This window comes from Macaca mulatta, chromosome 17 (genome assembly GCF_049350105.2).
Source record: "Macaca mulatta isolate MMU2019108-1 chromosome 17, T2T-MMU8v2.0, whole genome shotgun sequence".
In the NCBI taxonomy this organism is placed as follows: Eukaryota; Metazoa; Chordata; class Mammalia; order Primates; family Cercopithecidae; genus Macaca; species Macaca mulatta.
Window position 1 is genome coordinate 14,428,968 of NC_133422.1, and position 6,927 is coordinate 14,435,894.

At 38.9% G+C, this 6,927-nt stretch overlaps 1 long non-coding RNA gene across 1 annotated transcript in view; it reads right to left on the bottom strand.

Annotated features, from left to right (window-relative positions):
* LOC114673561 (uncharacterized) overlaps positions 1 to 6,927 on the bottom strand; it is a 617,687-nt gene that overhangs the window by 423,342 nt on the left and 187,418 nt on the right. The window lies entirely within an intron of this gene.

Here is a 6,927-nt window from a genome sequence, read left to right on the forward strand (position 1 = left end):
TGGGAGGTGGGAGTGAGATGTTAGAATAATTTAATTACTGTCAGGTGGTTTTCAAGCTGTACTGGGGAAAAAAAAGCCTTGAACATGATCTATTACACAGAAAACAAATTGAGCTTCCATTTCAGCTCATTTTTATCAAATGATCTTAAAAGTTTTAAGAACTGGACAAACTTTACGTTGACACAGAAATCAGATCCTATTTGCTACAAACACAAAACTCGTGAGTTCAAAGTCTCAAGTTCAATTAAGGCCTTCAAGGGCAATAACGTTGACTTAGTTCCCTGACTCCTAGCTGCATATTGCACACTGGATCACTAGCTATTCTCTAGGCTATCACAACGATCACAGTATCATAACTCACTAGTAACATATGGCCCAGAGTTCCAGTAGAGACCCTGAAAATGCATTATATATTTGTGTGAGGTGACAAGTTTTTGAAAGGAGGGAAGCCCATCTTACAGGGGTAATAAGGAAAGTGTAAGTGGTCACTACAACAGGAAAGAGAGGCTTTTTAAAAAGAGGGAGATGGGGAAAATGATGTGTCTCCTTCTAGCATAACTAGGACCTGTAGGCTGTGCCCCACTTTAGTGGCCTTGGGCTTGGAGGACGGTGCTAAAATATACCACCGGTAAAGCAAGTGGCAGGCTTGGTCTGAGCCCTGCACTGAAGAGAGGCAACACATGACATGGTACCCAATGAGGCCCACCAGCTGTGAGAGTGCAGAGGCCAGAACACTGGGAGGAGAGGCCCTGTGTGCTGGCGAAATACATAGCCATGAGCCTCTGCAGTGACAGTAGTCCATGCTCTGGTGGTGGCTGGGCCAATATCAGTTTTACCTGACAGTTCTATGGCAATGATGAAAGTTGCAATGACAACAATGCTCTGGAGAAATCAGGAATTGATACCCTAGAATAACAAGGACCTGCTCTAGAAAGCAGTGGTGTGTATTGGTAACTTGGGCCATTCAGGACAGGCTTCAGCCAAAGAAGCATAGTAGGTTGGTTCAAATCATCTTTGGAATGACTGCCACACAGGCTGGCTCAAAGAGTCCTCAATCTGGGAACACTGGCTTGATGGACCACCCAATTCTCCCCTTGGCCTCTGTATTAGTCCATTTTCATGCTGCTGATAAAGACATACCCAAAACTGGGTCATTTATAAAGAAAAAGAGATTTAATGAACTCACAGTGCCAAGTGGCTGAGGAGGCCTCACAATCACGATAGAAGACGAAAGTCTCGTTGTACATGATGGCAGGCAAAGAGAGAATGAGACCCAAGCAAAAGGCGTTTGCCCTTATAAAACCATCAGCTCTCATGAGACTTATTCACTACCACTAGAACAGTATAGGGGAAAACACCCCCATGATGCAATTATCTCCCACAGGGTCCCTCACAACACATGGAAATTATGGGAGCTACAATTTAAGATGAGATTTGGGTGCAGACACAGCCAAACCATATCAGCCTCTCCACCACCCTCTCCACAATCTCACTCCCCAGCTCTTCCTCTGAACTTGGAACCATTTGAATATTAAATATATAAGTACCATATGAAATGTAATAAATACACTACCACTGTTAGCTATCAACATAGTCACAAATATTGATGCTAACTATGAAAGTATTCCAGTGATATCACATAACCAGTTAGAATACTGAGGTCCGTGAGCATCTCAGAATGAATAGAAGATTACAACTGTCATCTTCACACAGTACAGAGATAATTATATGTTAATAAAAGACAATAACTATTATACCGTTACAGTTACTAAAAGCCAAATGGCATTGTATGTGAAGCATTGAATTAAAGCTATTAGGTCATTGGCTTCATCTTTGCTTTTTTTTTCTTTTTCTTTTTCTTTTTAGTTTTTATTTTTTTAATTTTATTTTTCCATAAGTTATTGAGGTTCAGGTGGTATTTGGTTGCATGAGTAAGTGCTTTAGAGGTGATTTGTGAGCTTTTGGTGCACCTGTCACCCGAGCAGTATACACTGCACCATATCTGTAGTCTTTTATCCCTCATCCCTGCTCCCACTCTTCCCCTCAAATCCGCTAGTCCATTGTGTAATTCTTTTTTTTTTTTTTTTAGATAGATTCTCGCTCTGTTGCCCAGGCTGGAGTGCAGTGGCGAGATCTCGGCTCACTGTAAGCTCCGCCTCCCAGGTTCACGCCATTCTCCTGTCTCAGTCTTCTGAGTAGCTGGGACTACAGGCACCTGCCACCACGCATGGCTAATTTTTTTTTTTTTTTTTTTTTGTATTTTTAGTAGAGACAGGGTTTTACCGTGTTAGACAGGATGGTCTCAATCTCCCGACCTCATGATCCACCTGCCTCGGCCTCCCAAAGTGTTGGGATTACAGGTGTGAGCCACCATGCCAGGCCCCATTGTATAATTCTTATGCCTTTGCATCCTCATAGCTTAGTTCCTATGAGAATGTAAAATATTAGTGAGAACACAAAATGTTTGGTTTTCCATTTTTGAGTTACTTCACTTAGAATAATAGTCTCCAATCTCATCCAGGTAAATGCATATGCTGTTAATTCATTTCTTTTTATGACTGAGTAGAATTCTATCATATATATCTCATATATATCACATATATACATATATAATACATATGATATATATAACTCATATATATACATATATAATACATATGAGATATATCTCTCTCTCTCTCTCATATATATGAGATATGTGGTCTATTTGCCTATTTTTATACAAGTACCATGCTGTTTTGGTGACTATAGCCTTACAGTATAGTTTGAAATCAGGTAGTGTGATGCCTCCAGATTTGTTCTTTTTGCTTCGTCTTGCTTCGGGAATGCAGGCTCTTTTTTGGTCCATATGAATTTTAGAATTGTTTTTTCTAACTCTGAAGAATGATGGTGCTATTTTGATGGAGATTGTATTGAATCTGTAGATTGCTTTTGGCAGTATGGTCATTTTCACAATATTGATTCTACCCATCCATGAGCATGGGATGTGTTTCCATTTGTTTGTGTTTATTATTTCTTTCAGCAGTGTTTTGTAGTTTTCCTTGTAGAAGTCTTTCAACTCCTTTGTTAGGTATATTCCTAACCATTTTTTTTTTTGGCAGCTATCGTAAAAGGTGTTGAGTTTCTGATTTGATTCCCCACTTGGTCGCTGTTGGCATATAGAAGAGCTGCTGATTTGTGTACGTTAATCTTGTATCTGGAAACTTATTCTTTTATCAGTTCTAGGAGCTTTCTGGAGGAGTCCTTAGGGTTTTGACTTCCTTTTTACAGATTTGGATGCCCAATATTTACTTCTCTTGTCTTATTGCTCTGTCTAGGACTTCCAGCATTATGTTAAAGAGGAGTAGTGACAGTGGGTATCCTAGTCTTGTTCTCATTCTCAAAGGGAATTCTTTCAACTCTTCCCCAATCAGTATTATGTTGGCTGTGGGTTTATCATAGATGGCTTTTATTACATTAAGGTATGTCCCTTGTATGCCAATTTTGCTGAGGGTTTTAATCATAAAGTGATGCTGGATTCTGTCGAATGCTTTTTCTGCATCTATTGAGATGATCATGTGATTTTTTTCTTTTCATTCTGTTTATGTGGTGTTTCACATCTGTTGACTTGCATATGTTAAACCATTCCTGCATCCCTGGTATAAAACCCACTCGATCATGGTGGATTATCTTTTGGATATGTTGTTGGATTTGGTTAGCTAGTATTTTGTTAAGGATTTTAGCATCTATATTCATCATGATAGTGGTCAGTAGTTTTCTTTTTTGGTAGTATGCTTTCCTGGTTTTCGTATTAGGGTGATGCTGGCTTCATAGAATGACTTATGGAGGTTTCTTCTTTCTCTGTCTTGTGGAATAGTGTCAAAAGGATTGGTACCAATTCTTTGAATGTCTGGTAGAATTCTGCTGTGAATCCATCTGGTCCCGGACTTTGTTTTGCTGGTAATTTTTAATTACTGTTTCAATCTCACTGCTTGTTATTGGCCTGTTCAGGGTATCTAATTCTTCCTGATTTAAGCTAGGAGGGTTGTCCAGGAATTTATCCGTATCTTCTAGTTTTTCTAGTTTATGTGTGTAAAGGTGTTCATAGTAGCCTTGAATGATCTTTATATCTCCTTTATCTTTTCTCAGTGATGTTATTTGGATTTTCTGTCTTCTTTTCATGGTTAATCTTGCTAATGGTCTATCAATTTTGTTTATGTTTTCAAAGAACGAGCTTTTTCTTTCATTTATCTTTTGTATTTTTTTGTTTGTTTGTTTTAATTTCATTTAGTTCTGCTCTGATCTTGTTTATTTCCTTTCTTCTGCTGGGTTTGGATTTTGTTTGTTCTTGTTTCTCTAGTTCCTTGATGTGTGATCTTAGATTGTGTGTTTGTGCTCTTTCAGACTTTTTAATGCAGGCGCTTAGGGCTATGAACATTCCTCTTATCACCACCTTAGCTGTATCCCAGAGCTTTTGATAGGTTCTGTCATTATTGTCATTCAGTTGGAATAATTTTTTAATTTCCATCTTGATTTCATTTTTGACCCAATGCTCATTCAAGAGCAGGTTATTTAATTTCCATGTATTTGCATGGTTTTGAAGATTCCTTTTGTAGTTCATTTCCAGTTTTATTCCACTGTGGTCTGAAAGAGTGCTTGATATACTTTCAATTTTCTTAAATTTATTGAGGCTTGTTTTATGGCCTATCATATGGTCTATCTTGAAGAAATTTCCATTACTGTTGAATAGAATGTTTATTCTGTGGTCATTGGATGAAATGTTCTGTATATATCTGTTATGTCCATTTGTCCCAAGGCATAGTTTAAATCCATTGTTTCTTTGTTGACTTTCTCTCTTGATGACCTTTCTAGTGCTGTCAGTGGAGTATTGAAGTCCCCACTATTATTGTGTTGCTGTCTATCTCATTTCTTAGGTCTATTAGTAATCGTTTTATAAATTTGGGACCTCCAGTGTTAGGTAGATATATGTTTAGGATTGTGATATTTTCTTGTTGGACAAGACCCCTTACCATTATATAATGTTCCTCTTTGTCTCTTTTAACTGCTGTTGCTTTAAAGTTTGTTTTGTCTGATATAAGAATAGTTCCCCTGCTTGTTTTTGGTGCCCATTTGCATGAAATGCCTTTTTCCACCCCTTTACTTTAAGTTTATGTGAGTCTTTATGTGTTAGGTGAGTCTCCTGAAGGCAGCAGATAGTTGGTTGGTGAGTTCTTACCCATTCTTCAGTGCTGTATCTTTTCAGTGGAGCATTTAGGTCATTTACATTCAATGTTAGTATTGAAATGTGAGGTACCATCGCATTCATTATGCTCTTTGTTGCCTGTGTACTCTTTTTTGTTTTGCTTTTTAACTTGTATTTTTGTTTTATAGGTCCTGTGTTATTTATGCTTTAAAGAGATTCTGTTTTGATGTGTTTCCAGGATTTGTTTCAAGATTTAGAGCTCCTTTTAGCAGTTCTTGTAGTGGTGGCTTGGTAATGGTGAATTCTCTCAGCATTTGCTTGTCTGAAACTGATTGTATCTTTTCTTTGTATATGATGATGCTTAGTTTCATTGGATACAAAATTCCTGGCTGATAATTGTTTTGTTTGAGGAAGCTGAAGATAGGGCCCCAATCCCTTCTAGCTTGTAGGGTTTCTGCTGAGAAATCTGCTGTTAATCTGACAGGTTTTCCTTTATAGATTACCCGACACTTCTGTCTCACAGCTCTTAAGATTCTTTCCTTTATCTTAACTTTGGATAATGCACTTAGGCAATGATCTTTTTGAGATAAATTTCCCAGGTGTTCTTTGTGCTTCTTGTATTTGGATGTCTAGGTCTCTAGCAAGGCCAGGGAAGTTTTCCTTGATTATTCCCCCAAATAGGTTTTCCAAGCTTTTAGAATCATCTACTTCCTCAGGAACACTGATTATTCTTAGGTTTGTTTGTTTAACATAATCCCAGACTTCTTGGAGGCTTTGTTCATATTTTCTTATTATTTGTTCTTTATCTTTGTTGGATTGGTTAATTTGAAGACCTAGTCTTTGAGGTCTGTTTTTCTTTCTTCTACTTGTTCAATTCTATTGCTGAGACTTTCCAGACCATTCTGCATTTCTAAAAGTGTGTTCAAAATTTCCTAATGTTTGTATTGTTTTACCTTTAAGCTATCTATTTCCTTGAATATTTCTCCCTTCACTTCCTGTTTGTTTTTTGAATTGGGCTTTGCCCTTCTTTGGTCCCTCCCTGATTAGCTTAATAACTAACCTCCTGAATTCTTTTTTGGGTAAATCAGGGATTTATTCTAGGTTTGGATCCCTTGCTAGTGAACTGGTGTGATTTGGGGAGGCGAGTGTTGATAAGCCTTGTTTTGTCATATTATTAGGGTTGATTTTCCGGTTCCTTCTCATTTGGGTAGGCTCTGTCAGAGGGAAGGTCTAGGGCTGAAGGCTGTTGTTCAGATTTTTTTGTCCCACAAGGTGTTCCATTGATGTAGCACTCTCCCTCTTCTCCTATGGATGTGGCCTCCTGTGATCTGAATTGCAGTAATTGTTGTCTCTCTTCTGGGTCTAGCCACCCTGTGAGTCCATCCAGCTCTAGACTGATATTGGAGGTTGTCTGCACAGAGTCCTGTGATATGAACCATCTATGGGTCTCTTAGCTTTGAATACCAGCACCTGTTCCGGGGGAGATGGCAGGGTGTGCAATGGACTCCATGAGGGTCCTTAGCTTTGGTGGTTTAATGCTCTATTTTTGTGCTGGTTGGCCTCCTGCCAGGAGGTGGCGCTTTCCATAAAGCATCAGCTGTAGTCATGTGGGGTGGGACCTGCGGTGGACAGGACCCTAGAACTCCCAAGATTATATGCCCTTTGTCTTCCACTACCAGGGTGGGTAGGGAAGGACCATCAGGTGAGGGCGGGGCTAGGTATGTCTGAGCTCACTCTCCTTGGTT